We start from the raw sequence: 14,767 nt of genomic DNA, 5'->3' as shown, positions 1-14,767 counted from the left end.
CTGTCTTTAATCTTTCAAGATGTGTGTGTGGGTGGAGTTTTCAGCCATGTGAAATAAAAGTGGTTCTATCTTTTTGATATCACTTGAGGGAATGTGAGAACAATCTAATTGAAGAAAAGTTAATTTTTTGTTCTGAATAAAAAAAGGTAGCAAAGTACAATGAGCTAACTGTCTCTAAAATGGAGCTATTCTGATGGAAAAACAAGTAGAATCAAACCTTCACATAAGCAATGCAGTTGGTACTCTTGTCAAAAGCATGACCTGCAGTAGTGTAAGAGGTTACTGCCAAATCTAAGAAGCTTTAATCTTGAGTTGATCCAATCAGCTTAATAAAATCACCATTGCAGAAGATGAGCTTCATCATCATTTGTGAGCTAAAAGATGAGTGGAAATATTTGTGGTTTAGCAATTGAATGCCCTTTTCCAAAGCACTTGCTAACTATACAGCACATACCAAACATGTGTTTCTGAATTTGGTATTTCACACAGCCTCTGTCAATGGGAGAAAAAAAAATCCCTATCTTGCTCTGAACTACCAGCTGGTTTCAAAAGGAAGATGTTAAAACATATAGCCAGTATCTATAATTACAAGAAAACTTTTCACTGAGAAATGAGATACTGTAAAATTTAAACTTCACCATGTTTTCAATTTTAAGACCAATGTGCAGGGTAAAGGTCCTAGGAGAGACATTTTTAAATAGACGCTCAATTCTGTGTGCTTGAGGGATATTACCATACTAATGGTTCCCTGAATGACCACTATGGTAAAAGCAGCTAGGGCTAACTTTAATTTGTGTTTAGATGTGCAGCAAATGTGAGTGAAACAATAGAGTTACATGAAAACAGGCATGTAACAATAGCAAAAGCAGCACAGTTTCTGGGAGACTTGGAGATTGTTCCATGGAAGTTAGTATCCACTGAAGTGCTAAGGAATGTCATAATTTATGCATTAAAACCTAACCAAACCAGCTCAACATTGAATGTATTAATTCTTCCTATAAAGTCAGATACCACTTACCAAGTACAGGAGTTCCTGCAACTGTGCCATAGGCTGCCCTTTGTTTGATCTGATTTTTTGGTCTTCCCTATGTGGTATTTAACAGAACAGATAATTTTTTAAAATAATTTTTATTTTTATTTGACTGTGTTTCCCCTTCCATGTGCCTCTGTCTGTCAAATGACAAAAGGAAAAACTTGTGTTTCAGTGACACTCTGGCCTGTGCACAAAAATGATCCCCTGGGAAAAATCAGTGGTTCTTTAATTATTAAAACTACCTCAGAATTTGAAATGAGGTTTCTCATGTTCTTGGAAAAGAAAGCACAAAAGCAATCACTATACACACTTCAAAAGCGTTTTCCGCCCAGGGTTTGTTTTATTTGTTTTTATTTTATTTTTAAAAGAACCCTTTTAAAAATCCTGAGAAAAATCCCTCCTTCAAGAAACTCACTCTTCAATGAGTCCAAAACAAGCAAGATTCAGTACATGGGGCTGTCTTATACCAGCCCCTGCTTTGTGACAAATGCCTTTTGGAGGTTTGTCTTGCTGTAATCTCTTGGTGTTTAGTGCACAGAGCTTTAGTGCAGCAAGTGACTGCTGCCGTGGTGGCCCAGCAGCTCAGGAGCTGCACAAACCCAGCTCAGCAGCAGCCCAGGAGACAGCTGTGCTGGGGACACCCGTGTGGATCTCACCTGCACACCTCCCTCTCAAGGCGTGGGTTAGCCATCAAGCAGGGCTCACAAAGAAAGCACAAATATTTCACCTTGAAGTAGGTCTGGCAAATCACTTTTGACAGTATGTGCATAATCTTCAGTGTTTCTGAAAGCACATTTGAACCTGCTTGGTTACAAAAGAAACACTTTGCAGAGCTAAAGGTAAGGTGGAGAATGAGAGACTGCAATACTGCATCTCAGGAGCATGGGATGATCCTCATGGTTCCAAAGGAAAAGACAATATGTTTGTCATCCAGGTGATCTAGTTTTATTTGAAGATGCAAAGTCTTTATCCTGAGTACAGCACCTTTTAGAACCCACTTTTTGCATGTGGCCCTTTCCCCCCTACAGTTCTCTGGCAGAGAAATGACAAAACAGATCCCTCAAGTAAAATTAGTTTTGGTGCTTGCTTTTGTGAGCATTCATGTGCCCCTCAGAGAAGGGAAGAGGCCAGCTATGCTGAGACCTCCACCACTTCTGCTTGGTTATACCACTTAAGAATTATCCATGTTTGGTTTTGCAGACTAACTCATGAATAAGTGTAAAGTTTGACCTTTTCTGCTTCCCTACTAACACTAAATGGGTTTCCAATGAGGTACACTATCCCTGTGAGACACAGCATGACTTTTCTGGGGACAAGTTTCTATTTTGCACTGTGTTAAGCCAAAAGCTGACTGTGTGCATGGAGTATTTTCATTTTTATTCTAGCACTAGCATAAGTACTTGTTAGAGAGCACAAAACCAAACAAAGAAATACATTAGTTCCTGGAGCTCTGCTGCCTCCAGAACGAAGAGCTAGCTGTTTGTGGTCCTAATGAAAAGTCCTCTAGGAAAGAGGTGAATTTTGGCACTTCATTATATATACCTGTCATTAAATGGTAAAGACTTACTGAATGCCTGATCAAAAGGTTAGCTACTGACATTTTAAGTTAATGCTCAGATTCAGCATGCCCCCTGATGTAGCAGCACAAAGAAACACCTACAGAAATAAGCTACAAACCCCCTTTTCCAAATGTGTAACTACCCTTACAAGCAGGTGGAAAAAAAGGTCACTCCAGCTGTGAACACCTCCTTTCTCAGAGATCATGCAGCCTGTTCTGGTAATATCAAACTGCCTCTCCCTGCTCCCATGCAGGACAAACACACAAACTGCAGGCATACAATTTCCTGGGTGTTACCACCTGAACTCTGTATTTTCTGTTTTTAGGAAACTTAGAAAATGGAAATATGAAATGTCCCTTCATTTTTTCTTCTCAAAGGTCTCGAGGTCAGGTGTTAAGTACATTCTGCAGAAGATGAACAGAATGCAAATTTATCAAATAAAACTACTTATCAAAAATGGAAATAGAAATATGTTTTAATATGAGCAGTTTGCATGGTGAATTTTCATAGATCACACTAGTTCAACACTAAATTATATCTCATTTTGGGATTCCTATTTTGCATACATTTTCAACACATAAAAAACACGTTACATGTAGAAATTTTTTCCATAATATTCTTTGCACAAAGAATACTGGCTTTGTAAGAGTGGTCTCTCAGCATAAAATTATGTTTGGAGTTTCTTGATGGAATAAATGCATATATCGATTTCATAAGTGTGAGGCCAAAATCCTACAGGTAAATTTGTGATCTGGTTCAGCCCAAGCGCCCTTCTCACCATCTAGTCTGCTCCCAGAAACGCTATAAAAATTCTAAAGGGAGAAGAGGAACAGGGCAAGCCATATGTAATACTGCTGCAACAGCTTTCAGCTACTTTCAGCTGAAATTTTTTATGTGAAAGGTCTGTTCATTTTTTAGAAAATAGCTAAACAATGTTTATACATAAAAACCCTTACAAATTCTCAAATATATGTATGCATTTATGCTTCCTTTCTGGGAAAAAAATTAGTACCACTTAAACCATTTGTAACAATGACTAATTTCTCTCCTTTTTTCTTTCCTAAGAATAAAGGTAAGTGTTGCATTTTGAAAAGTATATATTATGCATTACTTTTCTGCATTGTGCTATTGCTACATTTTCGGAATTAATTTACAATTCTTTGGTAAGTGACCTAATTTCAAGAAGCATGAAATAAAGAGCTTAACCCCTCTTCGCTTGGAAATCCTCAAAAGATCTAGTAGTTTGAGAGAGAATTTGGAAAAAAGGGACTCTAGTGAAAGCAATGGTGTTTTACTTGAAAAGACTATGGTATAAAGAGGTAGTATAAAGCCAGCTTGATAAAATGCACACATTTGTCAAAATTCCTTTGGATCCATGCACATCTGAAGTGTTATTCCTTATTCATTTGTACAGTGGAAAACACATTTATATTAACCACAAGGTATTACCACTAATATAAAGGCAAATTCAGAGGATGGAGTTATATTTAGATTTTTCAAGAGCAATTGGCAAGGGATTTCAATCAAAGAAGGTACAATAGAATATGGAATAAAAAAGCTGTCCAAAGGGAAAAAAGAAAACCTTCATAGCAGGAAGCTTTCAGTTCAGCAGAGGTGGCTGCAATGCCCGCACCCTTTCTACCCTCTGGAGAGGGAGTTCTGGGAGCTAGAGACTGCCCTCAGACTGAAAAGCCAATAGTTTATATAGTTTAGATAAATGTGAGATGTTCTAAGGGAAAAAAAGTCAGTATGGCAGTAACACAAGTGAATCAAATTAAATTTTAAAGTAAAGTTTCAGCGTTTCTGTGGTACCTGGTGCATGATGACTCATGAAACCTTTATTTGCCTCATTTATGGACCATCAGTGCATTCCTATATTCTACATGTTCTAAACTCTTAACTTTACCAAATCCTTGTCTCATAATTCTTCTGAGAGAGCGAACAACTTGGCGTAAATGAAGCAGGATTAAGTAAGAACTGAAAACATTGGGCTAAATAGAAAATAGAGATTATGCTACCAGGCAATTAAATACCAAAATATAGAAGATATGCACAACAAAAACAAAGATAATCAATGCTGGAATAGACAAACTTTAGAAAAAAAAAAAAACTAGATGAAGACAAGAGCAATCCAATTGGTTAACTTGGGGATAAGCAACATTCCTAAAAGAAATTTTAAGGAAATAATGCTGAGAAGACATGTGCATTTGTCAAACTAAAGGAGAAATTCTGAAATAAAAATAATTTTACTTGTAAATTAATTTATGGGTAATTTCTGATCACTGTATCAACTATATAGGAAGATGTAATTTGTTCTAAAGAAGAAAGAAATATAAATAGGAACTGTGATGTTTGATAATGAGGAACTTGTTTGTAAATTCCTTAAGTAGAGCAGAAAAATGATCAAATATACAGATGAGCTGAAGGGATAAAAGAGAAGAGTATTACCATCCTTGCAAAGAACAACATGAGAGGTGGAGTCAATGTGCTTTCCTGTAGCTGGAGTGATTTCAGCTTTTCTATTAAAAACAGATTCAAAGATAATCCACACAACTACTGACCATCCTTATGTGAGCATGTTTCTGGCTGGCAACTTTTGCAAGACTCGAGATCTGTCCAAGCATCTGATTCTTATATAAACTGGTCAGAGATCCTTAATCAACCAAACAGATACTGCCCAGAGTGCAGTGGTGAAATCCTGAAAGAAGTGACTTGAGTGGAAAATCTGATGAAGCAACAGGTAGATAGATGTCACTGTGGAGATAAAAAGCACATGGGCTATGAGACTGAGGACAGGCAAAAAGGGATAATTGAAAAATCAGGATAGCCAAAGATGCAGTTAACAGTGGGGAAGAGAGAAGGCTCCATGCTGTAGAAGGAAAGCCTGATCTTCTGAAGTGATACATAATAGAGTGAATTGAGATGGGAAAGAAAATGAGTGTAAGAAGACATCAAACCACGCCCTGCAGAACTACCTGTAAGCATCGAGGAATGGCAGAATGGTGCACTTTGTAATTCCTACTTCACTAAAGAGCCAGAAAGAAGGCAAACATTTAAGAAACTATGTGCAAGATCCACCTTCAGCTTTGAACACCTCAGTGTTCAAAGAGACAAAGTACAAAGGAGTCCCAGCAATGGAATAGGGCTCCTGGAAAGAGAGCACTTACCATTCTGGAAACCCCAGGGTGGAGAAGTCCCCCTTCCTGAAGGAAGCTCCAGTAAGTGTCTCTCTGTCTCAGAGCAGGCTGTGCTGTTGAGCCCCAGGCTCTGGAGGTGCTCCCTGTGCAGCTGAAGAGCAGCTGGTGCCGTGGCACAAACACTGCAGCTCCAGCTGCTGCCCAGGGCAGAAGGGTTTGTGTGATACTGCCCAGCTCGTGAGCACACAGCACAATAGACACAGGAGAACTGAATTCATATCAATTAACAAAATCAGCTTAATATACACTTGTGGGTCTATAAAGTCAAATAAAACATGAACCAATTTTCTGTCCTTTTATTGCTACCTAGCAAAGGGCAGAAATTACCTGAGGTGCTGTGCCTTCATCTCTGATTATTAGTAAAATCTCTGTCAGTCCTCTTCTTGGAAAATAATGGAATAGTTTGAAAAAGAGCATAATGTGACAGAAAGATGGAATGAGGTAATCTAAAAATGAACATGCCAAGTAATTTTTAGAACTATGCAACCACTGCATATCTAGTCCATAAGGAAAATTTAAACTGTTAAGACAGCAATTAGACATCAAATATATTTAAGGAAAGTCTTATGATCTCTTTTTCTCTCAAGAAAAGACAGATTCAGAAATCAGGATTAAAAGAATGGTATTATGCATCACAAAATGATAATTTGACCAAGCAGTAATTTTCTGTTCCCTAAATATGGCAGAAACAAGCAGATGTCCTAGCTCACACTATTAGAAGTTTGTTTCTGAGAACAAGAACTTTGTCATCTGAAGAAGCACTAAACTGTATGGTTTTGTGGTGCAAATTCCTGTGAACAGCAAACATTTGCCCCTTGATTTAATGTAACAGTTCTTAATGCAAGATTTCTCCTTGGGAACCATAAGTCGGGCTTAGGCTCAATATCCTGAATGACATACTTGCATTTGAACTACTTTTGACCACTCCTTCCAGGGACTAAGGAAAACAATTCCTTAACAGCATTTGGGAAACAACTTGGCAGTTACTAACAACTTGGCTAAACTGCCAATATATCCTCTTCCTTAAACAACCTAAATTCCTTAAACTTAGTACTGCTTTAAAGCAAACACCGATTTCTGTATTTCAGGTTTAGGAAGAAGAAGGTCTACATCCTTCAAACTTGTCAACATCTGTTTCATTCCCAGCAAACTTCATCTTTGGCAATCAAGTATAATTATTTCAGATGTTATAAGCATCTGCACTGTATTTGGATAAGAGGTTACAGCAGCTGATTGCAGATTCCTAATGCCCATATGAAAACCCCTGAGTTAAGGCAAACTTAAAAAACATTCATATATTAAATGTACTATTATTGTTTTAATGTTCGTACAGTCAGAACTTTTTTTTTGTGGAAAACAGATAGATTTAGATATTTTTGTAATTTCTTTTTACAAAAAGTGTGTTCAAACAAATAATCTTTAACTAGATGATGGTACCCCATAGCTGCCATGGGACAAGTACCTGTGGCCCACAATCTCTTTAACCACTCTGCTTTTTTATCTTTCTTCCCAGGAGATAGGGAGGGAAGGTAGCCCAGAAAACAAACAAAAAATATCCACTGCTCAGTTCTCAAACCCAGACTGAGTTCAGCAGAACTTTTCAAAGATAAACCACAAATGAGTCAAAAGCTGGATAATCTTCAAGGAACAGCTCACCTGTGACTGCAGATTTTCCAGTTGCTTTTGACTCAACTGACTCTTTAAAGATTATTGGTTTTTTGTCATTTGTCAAATGTAGTAGTTTCTTCAAAGGGCTTAGAGGAATAAAGGGTAAGCATCCTGGTCTATCACACCTACAGGATAGAGCAAATCAATACATGAGAAAGAAGCAGCAAGAGAAGAATATCATGTGCTATCATTATCTTGCATTACCTGGCAAGAAGTTATCTTTAATGATTTAAAGCTCAGCACTACGTTCTCACACAGTGTTGTTCTCCAGAGTGACTGGAAGAAAGGCTTTGTTTTGTACAATAGATCCTTCTCTGAATGCACTCTGCATCGTTCCTTTTTACATCAAATGATAAAATAGGCATTTTTAATTTTAGCTGTCAACTCTAGGAAGCATACACTTCTCATATGCTTACTGTATCTGCAAGAAAGGCTAGTTGTTAATTGCAATGGAGGCAGGTAAAAGCCACTTTTTTGTAAAGATGGTGCTAAAATTATACAAGCAGAATAGAGCACTGATGTGAAGAGACTGGCTGAGCATCACAGGGACAACAGCTTTTCCTTCTCACTTAGTTTCTTTTAGTAGAGCTACCAGAAGCAAGGTTTCATTTGAAATTTTGTTTGCAAGGTTAATTTTCAGACTAGAACTACACCATGCATGCAGGTCTCCAACATGAAAGAAAAGGGTCTCCAACTCTCTCCATGGGATGTGTGTCTCCTCTGCTTCCCACACAGAACAGTTTTTTGATAAGATCCCATGAAGCTGCCTGTTTTTTTTTGCTATTTACCCTCACCAGGATGAGGCCCTGGGAACTGAAACTATGAACATGAGAGAAAAAGATTGGTGGCTCAAACATTTAAGTTCACTGTTAGGTGGGGTCCAAGAGGAGCCATAAATTTTTGATATATGTTTGCAGAGATGGAACAGAACCACTCCCTATTATTAGGTCACGAGAATGAACTTATCTGAGGGAATTTGCTGTCAGCTGTTCCTTGTCAAAAGATGCTATGTATTTTATTCCCTATAGCTACATTTCGACATGTATATGCAATAACAGCAAATCATAAACACAAAAGCCCATTCAACCTTTAGTTTCTACACATACTTTTCTGGATGCTACTTATTACTGTGGCAATATGTAAGATAGCTAGTGGAGGAGCAACAATATCAAAAGGACTCAAGTGATGAAAGATTAGTTTCCTCCAAAACCATGGGGATTTTTTTGCACAAGTCCTTAGAACCTCTACCTTCTACAATAGAGGAGTATGTTTCAACTCTCCATGTAAGACAAAAATCAGGGGACAACCAGAGAGAGCAAATCAAAGCAGGTACCAAATTATTGTGAATGTGGAACCTAATGTCTAACCATGTGCCCCATATTTTCCTTTCTTCTGAATAATATGCCTAACTGCATCCTTCATGACTAATCATTTATTGGACCTTGTATAAATTTAACACATCAAGATGAATGTAAGCAAAGAGCTCTTGTTAAAAACAAAAGCAAACCTTCAGTGTAGCCCATCGCAGAGGAGCTTGCTTTTCATATTCCCTGACCTACTGCCACATCCCAGAATGGAAAACACTCAGGGTAGATGGAGTGCCGTGACTTGAAGTGTGAGAGATGATGGCCCATCCTGGAGCAGGAATGACTGAAACCTGCTGTCAGCTTCTCATTAAAAAGTCAGGAACTGGGACCATAAACCCTTCAAGGAGGGAAAATATGGCACCACAGACATGACATGACACATAAAACATGAACTGAAGTAGTTCCAAAATGTTTCCAAGAGTGATGCCCCGAACAGGAATCACAGTACTAACAAAGACAATATATGTCATTTCGTAGCTGGTGCAGGGTACCCTGGTGCCCAGGATATAGTGTATGGCTGTGCTAGCAGCAGTGTTGAGTTTGCAAGGCCTCAGGACAGCAGCTTTCCAAGTTTACTTTGTCTAAGCTCTTCTTGAGAGGCCTGCAATTTCCCAGCTTAACTATAATAGAAATTTTTCAAATTGCCATGTGGTTATGCTTAATTTGCTTTATTTTTGCTGATCTTTCTATGGTACAATAGTTTTATCCAGATATTGTCTGTAAAAGACATGGCATGATAGCGCCTTGGAAAGTGGGACCCAGGAGATGGTCTGGAGAAGTGCAGGCATGGGAAGGTAAGAGATGGGTCAGTTTCACACAGGAGCCCCAGCACTATCCATAACTCAGCAATGGTCAGCGGGAGAAATGCAGACTGAGAGCTGAGCAACACCTCCTGCAGAGGCACAAAGAGAATGGAGAACAAACATTCAGCTTGTGTGAGATAGACCATGGAAAGGAAATTCAGCTGTACCGTGAACTACTCAATAAAGAGCAAGCAAGGTGCATGGCACATTAGAAAACACAGAAATATAACTCAAGAGGCTCCCAAGATAAGACAGAAGAAATCAAAAAGATCATATTTTTCATGGCTAAAGATTTGAGCTGCATGATCCCCTCTTATTTCTGAAAGCCCAAGGGGCACAGGAAGGCTGAGCATAATATCAGAAGTAGCAGATACTAGGAAGCATGAATATGGCAGCTCTGTAGTACTATACTTTTTCTTTGAAAGTACCTAGTTTTTTCCATGATGACTTCAGTGGGATAATAAACACTATTTAATTAGATAGTTAATTTTCCCATTTGGATTTAAAATAAATTCTTGGCATTGCACATAGCATGCTTCTTCTTTTGCCCTTATTAAAAATTTGAGCATAATGATCTGTAGGTATGATTTTGCTTGCAGAGGCCATTCTGTGCCAGGATTTTGAAATATTAGTATGTGTTATTCAAAATAATAATAATAATTTCCTTCCATCACCCCTCCAAATTTAAAGCCAAAACTGCTCAACCATGTGATTTGTTTTTCCTGGTAGAATTTTTTTAAGTTCATTGATATCTAGCAGTAGTTTAAATGCTTACACTCTTTTTGTTCCTACTTGGACAAAAACTGAATTAATCTGTTGCTATATAGAGTGTTTTTGTGTGACTTAAACAGTAATAAAGGAAGGAGAATATTTTCTAAATGTTTATTCCTATGTGAGAGAAATCAATATTTTTCTAATTATCAGTCCAACATCTTAAAGCTGTTTGAGAAATTACTAACCACTTAATCTGCTGTCATATTGCAATTCACACTGCTGGCTTTCATTTCCACTCCACTGAATTCCAACACTCTCAGTGTCACAGAAGTCACAGAAATGCACAAAGGATTGTGCTGCTGTGGTGGAAGCAGCAGCTCGACAGCTTCAGCTCCAGCTAACTTCCTGTTCCCCTGTTTTTGCTCCAGAAGGTGATCAGTTGCATTTGAATTCAAGTGCCCTGGGAAAATCAGACAGATATTAAATTTTAGGACTTGTAATTTATTATTCAAGTCATTGTGTCTTTCTGAATCTGAAAATGAGTACTTTTGATGCTACTTTGAGATTGAGCAGTGTGAGGTTCTGATCTAAGGCAAATTTTGGTGAGTCCTGTTCATTTAATGTTTATCAATAGTTTTTCTGTGTCGCAGCAGAGACTTTTCTGCCACTGACATAGACTGATCATTACGTGCAAGTACAGGTCAAATATTCCATTCTTCTGCAAGAATTTTCCAATCTTTGGTGTATGAAAGCACATGTATTTCATGGGCAAAGAAGATAATTTTGTGTTTTTGACTCTACACTGAACAGAGGAACATTTAAAATTTCAACACCATCTGTGCCTTTTTCCTTTTTAACTGTAAAGGCCATTTAAATGTCACATTCTTCACTCTTACTGTAATTACAGTAGTCTCCTTCATGAAAACAGACAAATTAAACAATAAAATACTGTATTTCAGAAACATTGAGGGGAAAGAATACCTCCTGTTACAGGAGGTTCTCCTTGAAGACGCCTCTTATTAAACTTTTGACTTGAAACATCGGTCTCCTCAGTTCTTCAGAGTGACTTGTGCTTCACTTGTTTAACCGTGTTATGATAAACTGAGACATAGGAATAGTTTCCTGTTATAAAGTCAGTAGGTCAAGCTGACCATCTGTAAAATAAACACTTCCATGGGATGGCTGGAAGCTGTGAGAAAAAAAGGTTGAAAATTAAACCTGAACTAAGCTGGCCAGGCGTCTGCTCACAGTGTGTTGCTGATATGAAGAGTCCTGCCTTGCATGCCTCTGGTACGCAAGGAAGAGCGAGACAACTTTAAAGGGAGCACACTTCTGTAAGATAATGCTTGTCAGAAGAGTTAAGAATGAGGATTAATGTTAGATTTAGATGGTTAGACTTAGATAAAAATTTTGCCTCCATTCTTCTTTTCTTGAAGTAATGGGTCCTGGTATACAGTGATGCTCTGAACTGCTGCAGTCTCTTGTGTGTCTTCAGAAGTGACCAAACAAAAACTGACAAAAATGAAATCAGCAAATCAGCCTTTACAAAATATTAACACAATTTTTAGGCAGAGATGAAAAATGAAGGAAGAGGGCATTAGGAAATAAAACATGTGGAAAAAAATCAAATGAGAGAACGGCAGTATATTCTTGAGGTGACAGAAAGAGCAGAAGCAAGGTGTTTTGTTTTTACGACTTTTTAGTGGTTCTACCTTGAGAAATTCTAACTCTGTTTCACTTTATATAGTTCCAATTGGCTCACCACTGTGAGCAACAATGGGGACTTCTGCTGCCTGGACTCGTTAATGTTGAGCTGCCCCTGAGGCTTCCACAGACCATTTGTCACTTACAAATGAAACATGTTCCAGAATGAAGCTACCCTCTTTACATTTAAAAAAACCCCAAACAAACCAAAACCAGCCAGTTATCCTCTGCATGAGCAACATGTTTGAGTAGTTTTCAGAGTTTATGGTTGAAGAATATACATATTTTATCCAAATTTTATCCCTATCAAGTAGCACACCTGGACAAGAGGCTAAGTGAAGCAAATAGCTGCCGGGACACAGGCCTGTGTGACATTGTGCTGCCCTTCAAGGGCTTTCTTCCAGAGGCCACAGAGGCATCAGGGCTGTTTTTTTTTCAATTAACTACCCACCTGACATAAGGGTTGCAGCAAGATTGATTATCTCATTTCTGCTAAGTCCTCTGAAAATCCTTAAATGCACAGGAAGCATCTCTTCATCATTAAACTCCAAGTAAGTTGTGAACTCCTGCATATCTATAATTTGAAGACATGCTTTAAGTGCCTAGTGCAAAACAGAAGTGGAGATGTATAGATAGTAGAGCACTCTTCAGAGATGTGTTGTAATTTCTTTTCAGAATGAAAGACATTCCCACCTGTCTAAACCCCAAGATGCAAAAGTAAGCAAAAGAAGACACTTTATCATCAATTTGTAAAATACATTTCCTAAAAAATCTCCAGTGCCATGGGTGCTTTCAAACTACATTTTAACTAAATAATTTTTCTTGAAGCTAAATATATCCCAGTCTCCTATGATGAAAAACAGAGGTAGACCAGGCAAGGTTTCTGAATGCAGATGCATTTAAATTCTGGGAAAACTTTATTGAGGGGCACTCAAAATAAAATTTTGAGGAGTTCTCATCAATTTAATGGGCATGTCTGTATCAAAGCAATTAATAATAATGGTGTCCTAAATTATGTAAATGCTTAGTATATTTAATTTTAGGGCTTAAAACCTACATATTTTAACTCCAAAATATTTATAAACCTACCCGTGGGCATTTAGGTTTGGAAAATAAATTGTTTAAAATCTCAAGATCATAGGAAACAATAGAAGATTTACTGTCAAAAAGTACAGAGCCGAGTAAACTTCCAGAAAATATTTCTCATCCTTTCATTGTCTCCGACAGAATGTGTCTCAGAAGAATGAGACAATTTTGTTTTGGTGAAGTATGTGGAGCACACAATACAGGAAGTGTTGATAAGTGTACATGGCATACACAAATATAATTGGTTTTCTTACTCTAGGTTTGAAGCTCATTGAGAACTGTTGAAAATTCTGGCCTGGTCCCAGGTGAATAGACTTGACTGCCAAGTTATCTGGGTGCCCAGACAGTTCTGTCAGTTTGTGTTCTGCACAAAAAGTCCACAGCTTTGCTGCACAGCATGATGGGCAAAGACAGGCAGAAAAAGTTAATGACAGCCCTCCCTGTGTGTGACTGTTCCTTTTGCAATTACCACCCTTGCTCCTTGTGACAGCAGAACTGGTACTTCATTGCCCCAGTCCAGCCCCTCTCCTCTTAAAACATCCTTGGGTGCTGCACATCTGACCAGGTTAGCTATGGGCCTCTGTGCATCTTTTGCAGCAGGGACTTCTGTTTGATTTTATGCTTTACCAAAACCAAATTGCTTTTCATTTGATTCATACAACTCGGCAACTATCACCAGAATTCTAAATCTCATAAGCAGCAAGCAAACAAGCCGTAATGCTGCCCCCAGAGGTATTGGCAGCCTCAAAAGATGAGTAGCACCTTCTCCTCCCCACATTACTGTCCCTGAGATCCCAGCATGTGCTCAGCACAAGTGTCTGGGCTCTCAGACACAGGGCAGAGCTGCGGGGAAGTCACCAGAAGTGGGTTCTGATGCACTGGGATGAAGTAAGCAGGTATCCCACTTCAGCTTTTATGATTTATACACTGGAGTACTGGAAACATTTCATTGCTTCACCCCGTTTTTCCCAGCCATGGCAATGACTCACTTTTTTTTTTTTTTTTTTTTTTCCCCTCCAGAGTCAAACAAACAGATGAAAATGGACAAGAGGAAAAAGGTAGTCAGCCAGAGAAACAGACTGGGGCTGTGTTTAGTGAGTGGAATCAGAAATAGGGAGACTTAAGCCTACCAATATATTTTTAGAGACTTGTGTAATAATAGTAATTGAGAGCTTTTATAGCTACACAAATCTGTGAAACAACCACATCAGTGATATTTCAGGAAGGAACTGGGCGAAAAGCTTTTTACAGAGATTTTGGCGAGTTCTGTCTCACCTGATCTATTAGATACTGCTTAATTAAGTATTGCAACAACACCTCTGTGCCCAAGGTGGAAGAGGGAGGGAAAAGGAAAATCTAAGCTGAAATAGAAAGATGGCAACTCTTCTGAGCCAGCCAAAAGCTGCTCCCCAAAAGAACACTCTTGATGGTAATGAAGGATGAGAAAAATAGACTTGGCAAGAAACAGAGCTGGGTGCCCAAACTATGAGAAAAATATTGTCTGAAAAGAACAAATTTCCTTTTTAAGAGTGAAAAACTTATTGAAAAAAAATCACAACCTTAAAACCAGAACATGATTATTCCAGTCACCAGCACAGAGCTGAGGACTTAAGACCCTAAATAAAACAGAATAGCA

Source organism: Fringilla coelebs (genome assembly GCF_963513975.1).
Source record: "Fringilla coelebs genome assembly, chromosome: 2".
Taxonomy (NCBI): domain Eukaryota; kingdom Metazoa; phylum Chordata; class Aves; order Passeriformes; family Fringillidae; genus Fringilla; species Fringilla coelebs.
The sequence above is the reverse complement of the archived record's forward strand: the minus strand, read 5'-3'. Positions refer to the sequence as shown.